Below are 21513 nucleotides of genomic sequence, written 5' to 3' on the forward strand. Positions count from 1 at the left end.
GAATATTTAGTGAGTAAAGCAAATGCCACATTCTTGGGTACCTACAAAAAAATCTCACTTTCAGAGAGGCACAAATTATGCATCTTATTAATGTGCAGAACTAGATCTACAAATGGGCAATCAGAAAAAACTGAAAACTCTCAAAAAAGCTAAGTTCTTAGGAGAAATGTGTTTATTTGGGGCAATAGTAAATAACCCCTTAAAAGAAGTAAATCCAGTCCTCAAAGCAAAAGGGCGAGTCTGAGAGCAAGAGCCCCAGAGAAAGACGCCCGAAGGAAGTCGTAGATGTAGGAAGTGACTGTAGGTTTAGACGAATGGAAAATGAACTTGCCAGTTCACAGCTATGTCCTTCCCAATTTAGGAGGTTAAGGGCGGGAAAAACATGAGAAACTCTTTTGAGAAGCTGCAAAAGCTGACGTGGAGGATCAAGGATTTCAAAAGCTTTGAATATAAAGAGGTGAGAATTTTTATTTTATTTTTTTACTATTATTCTGGTCTGTTGGTTGAGCTCTGAGGTTAACATCTTACAACACTTTAAAGTGCAACTAAAACAAACACATCATTTTTAAAATTGGCCATATCCGTAGCCCAGAAAAATATTAAAAATAGTAACGTGTCCTTTCGGACACCTCATAAAAATTTAGGGAAGAGATATATGGAAATACCTTTTAAACACTTGGCAAATAGAATAGGTTTCAATTACATCAGATTATAGTTTTTAGTCTGACAGTTTGTGTCTGGATGTACAACGGATTAATTTTATTAAGTTTGTTGGAAGAGTTATTGAAACAACAGGTTTCAATTATTTTGTTCTCACTGAAATCTGTTTCACAAAATGGACCACTGAAATAAGAAAAATGGTTTCAGTTTATTTTAATGTGATTTCCTGAGTTGAGAGAATTTTCCACATATATATGTAGAAAGTCAAGTTATTGCTTATGAATACAGCATTACTTTTCAACTATTCTATTAAAATAATATTCTCTTAGATTTCAATAACATGTAATGTGCACGTATTACACACATGAAAAGTCAATTCTCATGGTCACTCACACTAAGGTGAGTGAATATATGATTGTCCTCTGCATGTGAGGCTCAGGATATCTCATGAAAATGTACAAATTGTCATAAATGGAATTTCCTAGCACTGCTATCTTACCATAAAAGTGATGTGGTGATAATAGTGGTAAACATAATAAAATTGTCAGAGATCAAATGTGACATATCACTATTCATTTAAGGTATAAAATGGCTGTTCATCAGATATTTGGAAATGGATATAGCATGATCATAATACAGAAATTACAAATATTGCTACAAATTACAATTTTTAGAATTTGTTTTAAGATATTTCATTATCACTAAACAGGCTTCAAATGCCTAGTGAACTGATAAATCCCACTGCCAACTGATTTGTTTCAATATGATGTGTTCATTGCTTGTATTTGGACCTATTAATAACTTGCAGAGCTAAGAAGTATGTGCTTTCCTTGCATCTTTATTGTACTCCAACTCTATTCCCTGGAAGATAGCCAATGTAAAACAATATTAATTTAATACCAACTTAAATTTTGCTTCATACAATTTTCAGTGTATATGAGAAGGTAATTTCTTTATGGATTCTGAGTTAAAATGAAATTTTAAGATTTCAAAGTTTATTATTGTTATTTCAAAAATTGCGGTTAAAATTATGTCATAAAAATCATACTTAAGAATCATAATCTTTTAATATTAAAAGAAGGAATACAAGGGAACAGGTCATTGAGCTGACCATAGAATATCGTATGAGTGGAAAGTAAAAGCTCTTGGCAGTGTAGAGATAGAACTTGTTAAAGCAGTTGCAGTTCCGTATGTTGTCTTCTTAAATAGATATGAGATTGGAATTCACTTGTTAGTGATATTCACTTCTAAGAATATCATAGAACGCCAAAATTGGAAGATTAATTTGGTTGTGATCCCAAGTTCATTGAATAGTATTTTATCTTACTGTGTGTATAAGTAATATGATAATGGTGATGGTCAAAATAGAAACCTTGCTTGATGCCATGCATGGTACTAATAAGATATGAGCATTATGTTATGTAATTCTAACAATCTTATGATGTAGTTATAACTATTACCTCATGCTTTTATTTATTAATTTAAATGATATTTATTAAGTACATTTGGTCTTCAATTTTATAGATGGTATAGCTGTCATAAATTAAACAAATAAGCTCCTTGGAGTTATGAGTTTATTCAGGTTTAAAAGTGAGCAAAAACACACAAAAAATAGTAAATGAGGAAATGGAGAAAATAGAGTTATGGCGAGATTGGGTAAGTCAACAGATGTAATAGGGAGACATTTTTCTAAAGCACTGATATTTGAACTGATTTCTGAACTTTTGAATCAGTCATCTGCACAAAATGCTTGTGGGGATAATTTCAGGCAATTGGAACAGACTGCAGCTATCATGTTGTGAAAAATAAGTGTATATTTTTGACAAATCAAAGATACAGGGGATAGTAAGAGAAATCTAATGTCTGGATTACCAGAAGAAAAATACAGAATGTAGAAAAATTTATAGTTAATGAACAGATAGAGGTTAAGAATGTTTCTATACTAATGAAATAAATGAAAACAATAAAAATATAAGAAATCCACAAAACTCTAAGCAGCATGAAACATGTAAATCTACCACTGCTATTTCTGCAGAAAGCAAAGGCAAATAGGAGATATTTTTAAAGCCAGAAACAAAAAGATAAATAATTCTAATGCTGCAAATGCTGTATACTGAATGCAGTCTGCCATGTACTAAAAAAAATTACTACCTATAATAATACCCTTTTGTAATTAAGGTAATATGTATACATTTGAAAGCCAAAAGAGAAAGAGAAGAGAGAGAGGATAAGAAGGAGAAGGAGAGAGAGAAAATTTGTAACCAGCATAATTATACTGAAGGAAATACTAGAATGTATTGTTCATGCAGGTGAAAAGTTAAAGATAAATATTCTATGTTCAAATAAATTTTGACTATATAAAACCAAAAGAGCAATATTATTTAAAATTTATAATATAGACTTAATTAAGGCACAGCAAAATAATAGGATATTCTTGTGGAGGGGGAAATAAAAGGGCAGTTCATTGTTTAGAGAAGAATAAAAAGTAGTCAGCAATGTAAGACTCTTATAAGTCTGAGATACTTTGATGTGAAGTTCCTTATGGAACAATTACTATTAAATGGTAATAAAATATTGTGTATAACATCGAAACAGAATAGAAGCAGAAAAAACAAAAAAGATACAGAATAAGGAAATCAAAGAGAGAAAAAATATATCATTAGAGGAACAAATAGAAAGCACTTATTATATTTATATATAATTATGTTATATACATATATACACACATCTGTATGTATATATATACACATACATATATATAATTACATTAATTAGCCAATGAAAAATACTTTCAAAATGGAAAAAAAAACCCTAAGTTATTTAGAAGAGAAACACTGAATCATCATAACCACAGCAAATTTACAAATAAAAACAATGAAAAAGAATATTCCAATCAAACATTAACCTATATTAATGCCAGATGAACTAATTTTAAGACAAAAATACATTGCTAGAGATGAATGGAATGTTTAATATTGATAATAAAATCAATTCCTAAAAGGTTGTAAGAAATATATAAGAACTTAGTGATACTATTTTAAAATGCAGACTCACTAATTTACAGAAAACCAAGGGGAAATAGACAAACCAACAATTTCAGCAAAATATTTCTTAGTAATTAATAAAATAGTAAAAAATTTCAAAATGTTAATTGATAAATCAGTAATAAAAGATAACTAGATTGTCCTTACAAACTTGGAAATCAATAAATAAAAGACTAAACAATCCATTACCTGTAAATTCACAATAGAATTAAAAAATATCTTTAACTGAATTATACCAAAGTAATACAGGTGATGACTTGAAGAATGCACAAAAGCAGTATAAAGACAAAAATACATAGCAGTAATGACCAGTAATAGGTATGCAACATAAATGAGAAAATTAATCTATCCCATCTATCTCAGAAAGTTAGGATTGAAAAAATTGACCTATAGAATGCAGAAAGAAAGGAATGATAATGATGAAATCAAAGTAAAGAAAAAGGAAAAAACAAAGCACACAATGGAGAGAATGAACAAAATAAAAAAGTTATTTGGAAAGGTTTTAAAATATATAATAATCTGGTGTGGTTAAACATAACCACATTTTTACCTCCCTTTTTTTTTCCTTCAGAAAGAACACATCTAAGGTTTTTCTTTAATGGGATTAAATTAGTGACAAGATTCTCTTTCTCCCTCCCTCTGTCTCTTTCTATCTCTCCAATATCTACGTTTTCTAACCCTGTCTTTTCCAATCTCACCAATACCTAAGTTTTCTAAATGGAACTAGCACTGTTTTGTGTCTGAAACCTTCTCATTTTAAAAATGCACTGGTGATGTATCCTATCTGAGCCACTAATGCCTGGTAGCCAGATAGGAGAATGGAAAAAGGTTATGAATTGATTGGTGGAGAGTGAGTATGGAAGAAGGAGACAGATGGGAATGCTAGTTAATAAACATGAATTCTGGAAACAATGACAAATGGAGAATGCTTTGTCCTGACTTTGTTTCATGTAAGGGTTAGGCCTGGTTTTTCCTTTGGTACTTGCTGAGCAACCGCAATTCATAATTATTTCTCCTCCTTACAGAGAAAGGTTTAAATTAGATTTTTCATGAAGTGATTTCTAGGCCTAAAGCTCCATGAAATAAGCTAAACCCATTTTTAAGTGTGTACAGCATGGGCATGTTGAATGTCCTCAAATTACTAGTATATTACTATGGTCAATTATACTTGGCAATTGTGCTTAATTGAAGGTGAAAACACATTAGGTTTTTAATTTAAAAGCCATAGGTAAAACCACTCTAAAAGTCCTATTTGGATCTCAGACCTGGTGATGCTTTTCTCTATAGACTGGAATTTTACGGTACATTAACCTGTTCATTCACATAATTAGAACAATAACCAAATGAGCTGTTGTATCAGGTAATACATGATAGCAATTCCATTCATCTCTACTGAAATTTGGATTATGAACATGAAACCACATTTGAAGAAACTCAGAGAAAAATATATGCATAAAACATATGTGGTGGCTCATGCCTGTAATCCCAGAACATCAAGAGGCCAGAATGGTAGGATTGCTTGAGGCCAAGAGTTCGAGATCAGCCTGAGCAATATAGTGAGATACTGTCCCTACCAAAAATAAATAAATAAATAAATACATAAACAATAAAATTAGCTGGGCATGGTGGCGCACCTGTTATCCTTGCTACTCAAGAAGCTGAGGTGAGAGACTTGCTTAAGCCCAGGAGTTCCAGGTTACTGTGAGCTATTATGTCACTGCACTATAGCTTGGATGACAGGGCAAGGCCCCATCTACAAAAATAAAACTTTAAAAAAATGCATAGGGCATATTTTTTCCTCTTGAACACTTTCAATCACATTATGGTTATACAAATCATCAAAACATCAATGACAGAAACTGTTAGTTTCTGTAGACTCCCCTTTCCTCATTTCCTTCAACACTCCATACTTCTACAAGTTGCCACATGCTGTTTCTGAAATAGTTCTCACATCTGTCTCCTTCTCTCCAGCACTGCTGGCTCACTATGGTCAGTTTCTACCTCCAGTGTCAGGACTCTCACATTCATCTTTCACACTGTTAATAAAATCATCTTCACTAGGTCATACCCTCATTCAAAGGACCTCTAGTAACCTTCCAATTTTAGGCTAACTCCACATGCTTAGTGCCATCTCCAAGCCTTGATCCCTTTGTTTTCTGTCCTCAGATGTATTTCTTACCATCTGAGAAACCAGATGTGTTTCTTTTTTTTTTTTTAACTTATTTTAGGTTTTGGGGTACATGTGAATGTTTGTTACATAGGTAAACATGTGTCACAGGGGTTTGCTGTGCATATTATTTCATCACCCAGGTAGTAAGCCCAGTACCCAATAGGTATCTTTTCTGTCCCTCTCCCTCCTCCCACCCTCCACTCTCAAATAGACCCCAGTTTCTGTCGTTTCCTTCTCTGTGTTCTTCAGTTCTTATCATTTAGCTCCAACTTAAACGTGGGAACATGTGGTATTTGGTTTTATGTTCCTGTGTTAGTTTGCTAAGGATAATAGCCTCCAGCTCCATCCATGTTCCCTCAAAAGACATGATCTCACTTTTTTATGGCTGCATAGTATTCCAACCATAATAGTGTTAATATTGCTGAGGTCATGGCCATTATCAACCCGAGTTCTGCATATCAAGGAGAATACATGGAAAGGCAAAGATGTTGCACTAGCATATTTAATTTTATACCTGATGAGACTGTAGGATCCAGGAAAAACTCATATTAATACTTGATATGGGCTGGGCGTGGTGGCTTATGCCTGTAATCTCAGCACTTTTGGAGCCCAAGGGGGTCAGATCACCTGAGGTCAGGAGTTTGAGACCAGCCTGGCCAACATGGTGAAACCCCATCTCTACTAAAAATACAAAAATTAGCCAAGCGTGGTGGTGCACGCCTGTAATCCCAGCTACTAGAGAGGCTGAGGCAGGAGAATTGCTTGAACCTGGGAGGTGGAGGTTGCAGTGAGCTGAGATTGTACCACTGTACTCCAGCCTGGCTGACAGAGCAAGACTCCATCTCAAAAAACAAACAAACAAACAGAAATACTTGATGTGGTTTGACTGTGTCCCCACCCAAATCTCATCTTGTATTTTAGCTCCCATAATTCCCACATGTTGTGGGAGGGACCTGGTGGGAAATAATTGAATCACGGGGGCAGTTTCCCTGAAACTGTTCTCATGGTAGTGAGTAAGTCTCATGAGATCTGATGGTTTTATAAGGAGTTTCCCCTTTCACTTGGCTCTCATTCTGTCTTGGCTGCCACCATGTAAGATGTGCCTTTGCCTTCTGCCATGATTGTGAGGCCTCCTCAGCCACGTGGAACTGTGAGTCCATTAAACCTCTTTCTCTTTATAAATTACCCAGTCTCATGTGTGCCTTTATGAGCAGCATGAAAATGGACTAATATAATACTTAATATCAACACTGAAAAAAACAATGATACGTGCTTCTTGTTATCTCATATATATTTCCATCATCTGAGAATAAGTCAAAATTACTGTAAGTCAAAACTTTCTTTGCATACTCTTTTCATCAAATGCATTCACTGAGCCCCTTAGGAGGGATGAAGTACCTCCCAACATCTCAGAAGCAGAATAATGAAACATTTTGCTTATATGATTTTCTCTACATCCATCCCACACACATACACAAGAGAACAATAACATCTCAGTGGTTTAACACTATATGTTTTACTTCTAGGTCGTGGCACACTTCAATGAAGATTGTCTATTTCACATGAGTGGCAATCCTTCAAGTAACAACCTGTTTTTACAGTCTCCTTACCTCTTGATGCCACTGTTTCCAGCATGTGACCCCCATGGTCACCACACAAAGGGCAGAAAGAATATAAAATATCTTTGAAGCCCAGTGGAAACTTCAGACTGAATCTGGGTATTGTATTAGGTTGGTGCAAAAGTAATTGTGATTTTCGCTATTACTTTGCATTGCAAAAACCGTAATTACCTTTCCACCAATCTGATATTATAAAGGCTTGGTATTCATATTATATGCAAATTTACAATATAAAATCTAAGAAAAAATCCTCTATCAGTTTGTAAGTTTCCTCTTTCTCTTATAACAGGTTGCCACAAATGTAATAACTTTAAAGAACACAGATTTATTATCTCTCAGTTCTGTAGGCCAAACATCCAAGCTGGCTCAGCTGGTTTCTTTGTTTTCAGTTTCACGAGGGCAAAATCAAGCTGTTGGCTGGCTTGGCTCTTTGTCAGGAGACTCTTGGAAGAACTGGCTCTTATGCCCATTCAAGTTGTTGCTCAAATCTGGTGCCCAGTGGTTGTAAAACTGCAGTCCCTGTTTCCTTAATGGCCAGCAGTCAATCTAGCCTACAGAGGCCTCCTACCTCCTCACACTTCAAGACTCTCTCACCTTCCTTTCTTCCTCTTGTGTTCTGACTTCATCTTCTGACACATCTCTCAGCCCCAAACCAAAGAAAAATTATCTGTCTTTATGGCTTCTGTGATTATGTTGAACACATCTGAATAATTAAGAGTAATGTCGTTGTTTTAAGGGGAGCTGATTCACTTTAGTTACATCTGCAAAGTCCCCTGACAGCAGTACTGAGATTTGTGTTTGGATTAATTCCCTGAAAATGGGAATCTTTAGAACTCTGCTTACCATAATCAGTAACACTAACTTGAGCTACAACCACACAATTTATTTATTTATAGTCACCCTAATCTTTCATAACAAAAACGTACAAATAATTCTATGGTTAGGCACAATGGTTCATGCCTGTAACTCCAGCACTTTGGGAGGCCGATGCTGGAGGATTGCTTGAGCCTAGAAGTTCGTGATCAGCCTGGACAACAATACGAGACCTCACCCCTTAAAAAAAATGAAAAAATACATACAGATGTTTTAAAACAAATACAGAAGCTTAAAGTCATTCATGTAAATACATAGATTTAAGAAGTAAATTTAAACTTTAAAGTGATAGTCCTTATTGAGATATATATTATTATGAAACTTGCGGATGAGTAAATAATCATAATATATGAGCGATTAGCAGGAGGCAAAAAAATCCTCTGTAGTAATATATAACAGAATTTGGGATATAATGGAAAGTCCCCTTTAATACTTATACTTTAAGGTATCAGCATCTAAAAGATAAATTGACAAACAAAGATGAGACAGAAAGGAAGATACCAGTAAAAATACCCAAGAATGGATCATTGAGAATCCAAGCAGAAAGGATGTTACAGTAAATAGCACACTTGAAAAATAAAAAGTTTAGTTAACTGTTGTATTGTTACTACCCTTTTCCCTTGGGTAAGGGTAGTATTATTAAGGTATTTATTTACATACCCTATGATGATATTTTAAGAACAAAGTTAAAGTCCATAATAGAGAGGACTTTATTTACAAGACTCACTTTTGCAATTGGTTAAATTCTTTCATATATAATGTTAAGAGGTAAAAGAAGAAAATGGTCCAAATAATTGAAATAAAACAATTTGTATGCATCCACTAGCAAAAAAGGCAAAACAAAGCAACAACAACAACAATAAAAAACTGTTTAAAGTTTCAGTCAGCTATAATTATGTTTTACACTCATCAAATTAATGGGGTAATTGTTCCACCTATATATTTAAAAGTGTACATTTGCAGATAATGATTTATTGACTTTTTGGATATATGTAATTATGAGTAGTTAATGCTGGGATTGAGTGAGGTGTCCAAGAGGCTTATTAGGGGTTAATACCTGTGAAAGATAAAAATGAGGACAAATTGGAGTTGGAGAAAGAAATTATTCGACTGCAATGCGTATATGATACATGTAAGAAAAGGAAGAAAAGCAGAAAACAGACTCTGTCCCCCTCCCCACCCCCCCGAAAAAAAGAACGTGTTCTTAGTGGAAATGCCATTAACCAATGCCTCAGCATAGCAAGATTGATGGAATTAAAATATTTTTGTCAAAAGTGGGATTCCTTTAATGGGTATTTTCTTCTCTTAACCTCTTTGGAGACCTGGCAAAACCTCTCAGAGCTGCTCTGCTCTTCTTACTCCAATCTTTCTTCCTTTTCTGTCTCCCTTCACAGGTGTCAGACTTACATCAGAGCCTGAGACTTGACATGCCTATTTTTGCACTTGCTCCTCGTTCAAATTTCATAGGCATTGCTCCCTCCAAATCACCGCTCTTCTAATTTTATCCTAGAGTGTGCATCCCAGAAGACATAAGCTGACACAATTGGGAACTGAAGTTGCTTGAAAAAGCTCGTGGTAAGATTAGGTAAAATAATTGTGTTACCACCTTCTGAATGGCAATCAATATTGCATCCTAAGTAGCATGTTTGGTTGGGTGCAGATAGTTTTTGAAACTAGGTGGTGACCCAACTTACAAATATGTCACCATTGGTGACCTAGGAAAACAGTCTGATATAAGGGAAAGCTCTTCTCAGTGAGATGATTTAGACATTTGAAAGGGCAAGGGCAATGAATGGGGTATGAATGTTAGGATAATGAAATTAACTTCTAAAGCCTAAGGTGTATTGAGATACCACAAAGAAATGATAAAAAAAAAAACAACTGGTGCCGTTGCACAAATAATATTTAACAGTGAAAGTTGGCCTCTTATACAGCTTATAAGGAGTGTAAGAAAGGATACAGCTGAGATGCAAGTACAGGACTTAGTAGAGTGACAGAGCTCCAAATATGTTGAAATGATTAGCTAAATTAGATCTGTCATGCTGTAATCAGGTCCTAATTGAGAAAATCTGAAACTCTAAAATATGGCATGCTATATCTATGCCAGCTTGCAACAGTGACTCACCCTTTTAAAAAAAAAATTGTTGGCTGGGCATGGTGGCTCATGTCTGAAATCCCAGCACTTTGGGAGGCTAAGGCGGGTGGATCACTTGAGGTCAGGAGTTCGAGACCAGCCTGGCCAACATGGTGAAACCTTGTCTCTATTAACATTTCAAAAATTAGCCAGGTGTGTTGGTGGGTGCCTGTAATCCCAGCTACTCAGGAGGCTGAGGCAGGAGAATCACTTGAACCTGAAAGGCAGAGGTTGCAGTGAGCTGAGATTGCACCAATGCACTCCAGCCTGAGTGACAGAGCAAGACTCTGTCTCAAAAAAAATTGTTTATATTTAATATGTGCAACGTGTTTTTGGCCCACCCTTCTTAAGTAAGAGTTTATGTTTCTACCATGTTGCATTAGTCTGTTTTCACACTGCTATAAAGATACTACCTAAGACTGGGTAATTTATAATCAAAAGAGGTTTATTTGTCTCAAAGTTCTGCAAGGGGAGGCCTCAGGAAACTTACAATCATGGTGGAAGGCAAAGGGGAGGCAGACACCGTCTTCATACAGTATCAGGAGAGAGACAGAGATAGAGAACTCAGGGGAAACTGCCATTTTTAAGCCATCAGACCTTGTGAGAACTCCCTCACTATCACGAAAAGAGCATGGGGAAACCTCCCCCATGATCCAATTACCTCCCACGAGGTTCTTCTGTAGACACATGGGGATTACAATTCCAAATGAAATTTGGGTGCGGACACAGAGCCAAACCATATCACATGTGAAAAGACCCTTTACAATTCACTTCCTCATAAGGCAATAGATGTTTCCTATAGGAATGTGGCCTACCTTGTGTCCTAGATGTTAACCAATAATTACCATTAATTTCCAGTATAAGCCATCTGGCAATATGCTGGGCCTCAAAGAGAAATACGACTAAAGTATATTTTCAGACTTCTTCATCAAGGGACCTAGAATGTAAAATGGATAAGTAATAAATCACTAACTGGAGGCCCTTTATGAAACCCAAGATTTAACATTTGGTTTAGAACCTTAGGGTGTAGGGCAAATTCACTGCACAGTTAAGTAGAAGCCTAGAAAATGTAATCATCTATGCTACATGAAGTTTAAATATATGTTTCTATGCCAGATGGTAGAGGAAGGAATTTTTAAAAAGCTCAGAAAAGTAGCTGTGATAAAATGAGGTTGTGTGAGGCCATGAAACTTACCAGATGATTGTCATATATGAGAGGTCCCAGAAGACCCACTATTCACTAAGATCATCAGAAATATGCTGTTAATTAGGGCACCAACATCATAAAAGATTAGCTATCTTTTGCAGATCAGGACTGATGGTAGAAGAGGTAGTCACAGGGTTTAGTTTGTTAATAGTGATGGAGAATATGAGATCCTGGATCAACAGAGACCAGATGGTGGCACATAACCACAGAATTCATAAGAATTGGCAAAGTCAGAGAGTCAGACACTGGAAGTTGTAGTGACAGTGGAAGCTGCCTTCTTTAGAAGTAAAAAATAAGGTTCTATTTAATATCTACACTCAGAAGAGGGTAAGAGGGTGATGAGAGTCATCCCAATAAAAATCGTGGTTCTTTGCTCTATTCCTGGACCAGTTACAATTTGGATACCCAAAGTCTCATTGTGGATTCCCTTTTACAGTCTAGAATTACAGGGACCATATAATAAATGAGGTCCAGTAGGTGCGCTGCTGGGATTGATGTTCTTAGCAGTTGGAGTAACCAATAGTAAGAGCTATAGCAGCAGGAAGGACTGGGAATATATTAGCATCTTAATGGGGATGACAGGGCCTGTAAGTACAAGTACTGGAACTTCAAGGACAAGGAGTACTGTGTTAGAGGAATATGGAGGCAGCATATATAACAAAGTGGACAACAGATTGTCCATATGCTGACAGTATTTGGTTTGTTTGTTTGTTTGTTTTGAGACTGAGTCCCACTCTGTCAGCCAGACTGGAGTGCAGTGGCTCACTGCAACCTCCGACTCCCAGGTTCAAGCGATTCTCCTGCCTCAGTCTCTGACTGTATTTGTTTTTGGACACCCCAGGACACACCAATATAAACGGAGTCATAACAGTGGCAGAGATGGGGTTAAGCATGGTTCCAAGAACAGAGACTTTTATACTTTCCAAGACCAATTTATTTACTAATGTTTACAATCCTTGCATATTTAACAGGGATCAGTGTCATATATCACTATTTCTCAAAGATTATCTGGTCTCTTGATGGCAAATCTACAATATTGAAACCCTTGAAAGAGAAATTGTGTTTTGTGAGTTACATGACTACCGGTTGCATCCAAGGTCTCCTCTGTAGTCAAGAGAAGAATGCAGAAACTACATGTCCAAGAATCTCTTTCCAGGTTAGAGTTTACCAGTGGGATTAAATCATGTGAATATTGGCAGGAAGAGAAAAACAAATTCCGATATTCTCAGGCAAGCATTGTGACCAGAGGTAGAAACTCATGGCAGCCAGATGAGGTGGTTGCATAGACTTCTTTGCAAACTCTCATTTCATGGTTGTATTGTCAAGAGTTCTGCATCTCAAACCTTTTTACAGAGGATACACAGCTCAATTAAAAATTTTAAGGGATAGTATACTGAACACATTTTCCAATAAAACTTATTTTATTTTAGCTTGAATTTCTCCACATATAAAATTTATAGAAAATGGATATATTCTATTGATGATTATAATTTAACCTTTAGATGAATTATTTGTTAACATCTTGCATCTTGATACAAACATTACTCTTCATATAATCACTTTATTTTTGTGTTTAACTGAGGCCCTGTTGTTACAGACTCTAGACAGCTTATACGTATTTGGACAAGGCAACGTGATGAAGAAATAATATAATTGTAGGATCACCTCTGTCCAGTAGCTGTTATCCAACATCTGCATACTTAGATTTCTGGAGAGGTAGGTAAACTACTGTGTTAGAAAACACTAGAAGTGCATGATTGTATTTTTCATGTCCAAAGTCTAACACATTAAAAGAGAAAAGGATTCAAAAATTATCTACTTTGAAAGTTTTAAACAAAAGTGAATTTTCTTGGTTAAATATCCTATTTAATTGCCTTTCTAAAAATAGCCTAAATGTCCATTGTTTGATATATGTGGTGAGATATTTTTTAAAGTACTTAATTATAATGTTTTATTTGATGAGACTAGCTATTTGGTATTTTTTTAAATGGAAAGGGGGCAAACATACTTAATAAAATGCAAAAATAATACTGGAAAAATATTTTAAATGATTGCTAAGTATTTTAGTGAATACCTAATTGCATTAATTTGCTGAGACTGCCATAACAAAATAAGACACATTACATGGCTTGAACAACATAAATTATTTTCACACAATTCTGGAGGCCAGAAGTTTAAGAACATGGTGTCGGCAGGTTTGACTCCTCCTGAGGCTTTTCCACTCTGCTTGCAGTTGTGTGCTTTCTCATTGTATCCTCACACTGTCTCCCTCTGTCTGTGTGTTCTACAATCTAATCTCCTCTTCTTACAAGGATACCAGTCATATTAAATTAAATCTGCACCCTAACGACCCTAATTTAATTTAATTAGCTCCTTAAATATTTTATCTCCAAATACAGTTACATTCTGAAGTACTACAGATTAGGACTTCAACATATTAATTCTGGGGGGAGGGACACAATTCAACTCATAGCACTTGTGTTGTTCATCTCATAGAAATATAACTTTCTATGGGTCTTTCACAACAATGAATGTTAGATGAATGCTATGGTTTGAATGTGTTCCTTCCAAAATTCAGGTGTTGCCAATGTGATGATTTGCTTTGTTTTGTTTTGTTCCTTTGAGACAGAGTCTTTCTCTGTCACCCAGGTTGGAGTGCAGTGGCACCATCTCGGTTCACTGCAACCTCCACCTTTGAGGTTCAAGCAATTCTCCTGCCTCAGCCTCCCGAGTAGCTGGGAGTACAGGCACGTGCCACGAAACCCAGCTAATTTTTGTAGTTTTTAGTAGAGTTGGGGTTCACCATATTGGACAGGCTGGTCTTGAACTCATGACCTCAAGTAGTCTGCCTGACTTGGCTTCCCAAAGTGCTGGGATTACAGACATAAGCCACCATGCCTGGTCCAATACAATGATATTAAGAGGTTGATGCTTGTATACATATGTAACTAACCTGCACATTGTGCACATGTACCCTAAAACTTAAAGTATAATAGTAATAAAATAAATAAATAAATAAAAATAAATAAAAAATAAAGAGGTGATGCTTTAAAGAGGTGATTAGGTCATGAGGACTTCTTCTCTCATTAGTTGGACTAAGGTCTTTATACAAGAGGCTTCACACACCATTCGGTTCTAGCTGTGCTTCTGCCTCCCACCATGTGAGGACACAGCATTTCCCCCTCTGGAGGATTTAGCAACAAGGAACCATCTTGGAAGCAGAGAGCAACCATTTCCTAGACAACCAAACCTGCTAGAGCCTGGATCTTAAACTTCTCAGCCTTCAAAACTATGAGAAATACTTTTCTGATTATTATTAGCTACCCAGTTTCAAGTGTTTTGTTATAGAAGCACAAAATGGACCAAGATGATGAATTTCTGAGACTGCTGACACCATCATAGGAGCAACATGTTTATTGTGTAATCTCTTGAGACTTATCTGAAGTTAGAAAGAAGGAGGAATACATTCTACTGCCCACAGACAAAGATTCTTCGAACTTTGGATTTTGATGGATCTAAGCACAATATTTAATTGTGAGTACATGCTATTAAACTGAAGAACAAAAGAAAGTTATATGTATTTATAGATGTTTGTGGAGAAAGATGAAAAAATATTGACAATATTCGACCTGTACAATGCAGAGTTGGTGAAATTCAGAAAGTATGATTGCAGGAAAACAAAGCTAGTTGGCTTCCAACTGGTAAAAGTTCACACTATGAAGAATTAACTCCCCCACACTTCCTGTCTGTATAGCCCTATGCCTTCACAAGAACAAGTTCCCACACCAGGGTCAAGAAGGAAACCGTAAGTCAAGACAAAAGTGCACAGTGAAGGCAGAAGATGAGGGGTCTCAGGTTGCATCTTCTGAGGCACGAGGATTCAAAGGTGAAGAAAGCACACAGCACATCATTTGATGTGGTAAGTTTCATGGACATAGAAGTAAGGGGGATGGAATGTCGAGGCGTGTGTGGCGGGGGAGGAGGGGAATTCAAATGAGATTCTGATCATTAACTAAACTTGAAACTAACTTGGAAAGGTGACGTAAAACAGCAGCCATTTTCCTGACACTCAAGGATTGCTTCTGCAGGTGCAGAAAACAATGACAGCTTCAGATATTCTATGATGTACAGATACCATTTATCAAATTCTTTGATTTCAAGTAATAATGGTGTTGGTGCAGCCAGACTTGAAAAAGAGGACTGTTGATTCCAACACAGTCTCAAAGATGGTTGAATTATGTACTTCTACTAATGTGTCTGTTGTTCTGGAGCCCATATTTGGAAACCCAGTCTAAAAAAATGCGTCTTAATCCCTTTCTATGATTTTGAAACCATTTAATTATTTACTTCTCCATATGTCTGGAGGCAGTACTACACATTGGAAGTTTGAGAAAATAGGATACTTAAATATTTATTTAAGATAATTGAAGAGTAATTAGTCCAGGGAAAGATTATAGGATTCCCTAGAGGTATAGGGCCTAGTGGAGGGGATCAAATTAAAATGAAGTCATTCATAATGATTTTTTTCACTAGTCCTCTCATGCCTGCATGATGAGAAGATGTGAACAAGTAACAACAATTGTAACAACAATTGGATTTAACCTGTGCTTTTCCTACTTGCATAAAATGAGGATGTTAATGGGAATTGTGGGTATGTGAAAGATGAAGATTATGATGATAGGCCACAGAATTTAAGTTTAGTAAAATGGAAAGTGAGAGCATTTGGTGGTTAGAGAGTAAAAAGGTAGTAGAAACTATGGTTTGGACAAGGCAATTAAATAGGAGTGAAGTAGAGCAAATAAAAGGAAACACTATTAAGGCAGAAGGTTGATACTATAGAATTCTGAGATAATAATAAACTATTGTTTGGAAATAAATTTATATGTTTATATTTATACTTGCTTATTTTACCATCTCATTTTTTGGTTAAAGTTACAAGAAGTAGAGTTATGTCCTAGTTTTCTGTAACCAGTGACAACAGTAAAAACAAGACTTAATTGAGCACATACTATTTTTGAGACTATTTTATGTGATTTTATTGATTAAATAATTGATATTTCAAACAACTCTGTGAAAAAGGAAATATCACTAAGCCTATTACATAGGCAAAAAAGAAGAGCAGAGAAGCAAAGCATCACAGGGCTGGTAAATTGCAGAGCTGAGATTAGAACGAAGTAGTTTGACTTTAGAGCCTGCGTGCTTACCTGGACTTTTTCACTTTCTTGACCAGAATTTAGATCTGATTTCTAGCTATCTTTCTTTTTTCCCACATAGCCATTTTATCTGACTGAAAGATTATAGATATATGTGCACAACTGGACTGAATACTTGATTGTATAGTTAATTCATAGTGATGCCAGCCTCTAAAATGACTTACATGATGAAATGAAGAAGTATCTCTGCTATAAAGGCTTTGGAGTAATGTATTTGTGACCATATTTGTTCATGTTTGTAACAACATCAGACTAAAATGGAGAGTTCTGATCAGCTGCACAATAACCACTGTGCAAACATTCAGCACAGTCATCAAAATATCAAAAACAGAAAAAAAAATCCAGGTAATGTAAGGCTATAATCATTTCAGAATATTTATTAAATTTAAATTCATTGTAAATAATTCTGAATCTCATACCTCATTATCACAGACTTAATCTAGATAATAAATATAAAAAGTACATTAAAAATCCTGTAAACTATAAAAAAATTAAAAAGGATTTGATACAGACTTGAGTTTTGGTTTGTTTATAATCTTGACTGTTGCTATATTGACCCTTAATTTCAACAATCACTGAAAATCATAAGGTAAAATTACTTCCCAGTTTTTTTTAAGTTTCTTAATTAGAATTTGCTTTCTGAGAACACTCAAAACAGCTTTATGTGCAATGCAAAGTAATTAGAGGAATTCTTATTACTCTTGCAACTAGGAGATGGAAGCATCAAAAAATTAATTGAATAATAAATATCACAATAGGGAAACAACATTATTTGAATATCACCATCCTTCTGGCTTGAATCCCAGAATGAAGAAAACTGATGGATTTTCAGAAAGGTAGGAAACAATGCACAGGTTTTGTTTTCAATAATTTTTTATTCAATTCTGTACATGAAGCAAATATTTTACTTCTAAAATATCGATCATCATTTTTCCATTATCTGAAATTCTATAGGAAACTCCAAGAATGCAAAAGTGGTCATATGTGTGTTTGTGTTTGTGTGTGTGTGTCCATATATTCATTTTCTCAAATGTACTATATAACAGCCTCATTAATACTGAAGACTGCAAAATAAATCATAAAAATATTTCAGCACTGGTTCCAATTCAGGCAGAATAAGTGGAACATATATCTGCTGCATGTTTTATTTTATTATTTAAAATATCCAACAATAAAATGGAAGATGAAATGGTTTGCTCATTTAATTTCCAGATATCACCTCATTTTGAAGAGATAAATGTGATATCACCTGGAGATTATTACAAAAGATTTCAAATGGAAAGGCAAGTGTAAAACCCAGAATAACATTGTGAAGCCAGTATTGATCAATAGGTGGAGCATATTACCGGAAACAGGAAATTGTTACGTTGAATGATTTCTCCATTTAGGTGCTACAGGGGCATGAGAGGCCATTGGAATTCTACCTTATGGGTCTCTTCCCCACTGCTAACTATGTAAACTTGTGTTCTTGCACCTCTGAGGTGTGATCTGATATCATTTCTACAATCCTCCATGTATTAGTCCGTGTTCACACTGCTTTAAATACCCGGGACTTGGTAATTTATAAAGGAAAGAGGTTTAATTAAGTCACCATTCGGCATGGCTGAGGAAACCTCAGGAAACTTAGAATTATGGTGGAACAGGAAGCAGACACTTTCTTCACAAGTTGGCGAGAAAAAGAATAGCAAAGGAGAAACTTTCAAACACATAAAAAGCCATCAGATCTGATGAGAACTCACTCATTATCACAAGAACCGCATGGGGGAATCTGCCCCCATAATCCATTACCTCCCTTCCACAACACCTGGGGATTGCAGGTCCCTCCCTTGATACATGGGGATTAAATTCAAGATGAGATTTGGGTTGGAACACAGAGCCGAACCATATCATTCTGCCCCTTGCCCCTAGCAAATCTCTTGTCTTTTCACATTTGAAAACCAATCATCCCTTCCCAACAGTCCCCCATAGTCTTAACTCATTCCAGCATTAACTCAAAAGTCCACAGTCTGAAGTCTCATCTGAGACAAGGCAAGTGCCTTCCACCTATAAGCCCATAAAATCAAAATCAAATTAGTAACTTTTATGCCATGGGGATTTAGGCATTGCACAAATGCTCCCATTCCAAATGGGAGAAACAGGCCAAAACAAAGGGGCTACAGACCCCATGCAAGTCCAAAATCCAGTGGGACAGTCATTAAATCTTAAAGCTCCAAAATGATCTCCTTTGACTCCATATCTCACATCCATGGAAGGAGAGTGAGCAATGTATTAAAGAAAGAGGTTTAATTGACTCACAGTTCATCATGGCTGGGGAGGCCTCAGGAAACTTACAATTATGGTGGAAGGGGAAGCAGGCAACTTCTTCACAAGTGGGCAGGAAAGAGAAGACTGGAGGAGAAACTTCCAAACACTTATAAATTCATTAGATCTCATGATAACTCACTCACTATCATGAGAACACCATGGAGAAAACCATCCCCATGATCCAATCACCTCCCTCCCTTGATACTTGGAGATTACAGGTCTCTCCCTTGACATGTGGGAAATACAATTCCAGATAAAACTCGAGTGGGGACACAGAATCAAAGCATATCACTCTACCACCACAATTACTCTGTTATTTGCCAACAGAAAATATTTTTCTTCTTCAAAAAAGGCATTTCCACCTGTTTTCTTTATTGCTATGTGATGTTCCTTCAATCTCACTTACCCAGTGCAGTTTCCCCAGGCCCAGAGATTTCTGGTTAACACCTATTCTTGGCATCTTAGTTGGTTATCAGTTTTTTCCAGAATATATTTATTGACCACTACCCCACTCCATTCATTTTGATTAAATGTGTTAAACATAACCCATGAAACCAGCACTTTCGTGTCAATCTATAGTTTTCATAATCTTAGAATTCTTCAGATTTTATTGAACTTGGTTTTGTTCATTTAACCCTCAAACTTGTAAGCTTGGTGGAATTTTGGTTTGGGGTTCTTTATATCTCTAGTACTTAGCACTAAGCATGGCATAAGTTCTCAAGAAACATTGACATTAATTGGTGATTTGTTAAATTTTCATTTTATTCCCAAGGAGGTTCTTACTTCGCAGGTTATTCATATAACATTTTGCAAAGTAAAAATGTTAAAAACTAATCATATTTTTAACTGTATGTGCTTTCCATTTGTATATGTTCCATGTGGGTATTTTAAATTTATAAGCATAACGTGTACATTTAAAGCAATATACAAAACCTAGAATAAGTGAGTATTTTCTACAAATTTAAAAAACTATACAAATAAATTAAAAATATAGATTTTAGCAATTCTGATTTCTTCAGGATCTGCAGGACAACAGCCGCTTGTTTGTGATTTAAAAGCAACAATAAAATTAAATATGAATCACATGAATAAGCAGACTCCCACTCAAGATTCAGGTACTGCAAGGTGTCTGCATTTCGAGACAACACAGGGTTTCAATTACAGCAATTAATCAAGACGTTAACAAGGGATACTACTGTAAGATTTTTATGATGGTCAAAGGATAAAATACAGCAGTAGAAAGAAAATACAGACAAACATCTAAGATGATTGAGACATTGAGGCATATCTTCCAGGGTTAGCTGTCAATCACATAGGATGTAATTTGTCTCCAGACCATGAACTGCCAAAAATGTATAATATCTTGGCTTGGGGAAGACTCATTCATACTCAAGGTGGTGTTTTTTATATTTTATACCCCTCTGGAAGCATGGCCATATTCAATAGCAGAAATAGGTCAAAACAGTCACCAGATGCAAACATGCATTCTGGATATATTCTGTACAGAATGGATTGGAAAGGTTGCATTCCTTCTGGAAGAGGTAGGGAAGAACAATTTTCTTGACTTTTCCAGGTTCTAGAGGCCACCAGCATGTCTCAGCTTGTGTCTCCACCTCCCTCCAAATTTTACTTCTTCTCATTACATCTCTTTCTTTGACTCTGATCCTCTGGCTCCATCCTATAAGGACCTTGTGATCACATGCAGGGTAACCTCTCCATCTAAAGATCCTCAACTCATCACACCCACAAAGTTCCATATACAATGTAAAGTAATATCAGTATCAGATATTAACAGGTAGAAATCGTTTTGGAGGAGATCCCACAGCCAGTTTTTAATTTGGGCATTGGGTGTTGGCAGAGGAACCAAGTGTAAATTATACTCTGCCTGTTTAAATTCTCATAGATTGGTGGGATAATAATTATCCTGTACATCGATTTACTGTACTTCTACTAACAAGATGCTTCGCCTGTCTGTTTGAATATCTGTAGGAATATGTCTCGTTTTTCATCTTGAATCAGTGTCCATGATCTTTCCCAAATTTGACCTCCTTTAACATGTTGTCCAACTGTTTGCTGAGTTTGTGTAATCTATTTTTTAATCTATATTATGTGTTCAAATTTCTTGACACTTTTTAAATATCATCCCTTCTAATTAGCCAATAATATCAACATTTTTTCCCTCAATATGACTGTTTTTTAGGTTCGTTTATCCTTTTCTAGGAATCCTATTTTTATGTCAATTATATTTAAGTCTCTTTTTCACAGCAACATTTAAAGGTATGATCATGA

The 21513-nt window shown here is 35.7% G+C and overlaps 1 long non-coding RNA gene across 1 annotated transcript; it reads left to right on the forward strand.

Moving 5' to 3' along the window:
• Positions 1–183: 183 nt before the first annotated feature.
• On the forward strand, positions 184–15636 carry LOC103786198 (uncharacterized). Its single transcript, XR_004668430.3, has 4 exons — positions 184–457; positions 9761–9941; positions 13305–13423; positions 15056–15636. It is a non-coding gene; the product is annotated as an uncharacterized LOC103786198 (long non-coding RNA).
• Positions 15637–21513: the final 5877 nt, after the last annotated feature.

This window comes from Pan paniscus, chromosome 22, assembly GCF_029289425.2.
Source record: "Pan paniscus chromosome 22, NHGRI_mPanPan1-v2.0_pri, whole genome shotgun sequence".
Lineage (NCBI taxonomy): Eukaryota > Metazoa > Chordata > Mammalia > Primates > Hominidae > Pan > Pan paniscus.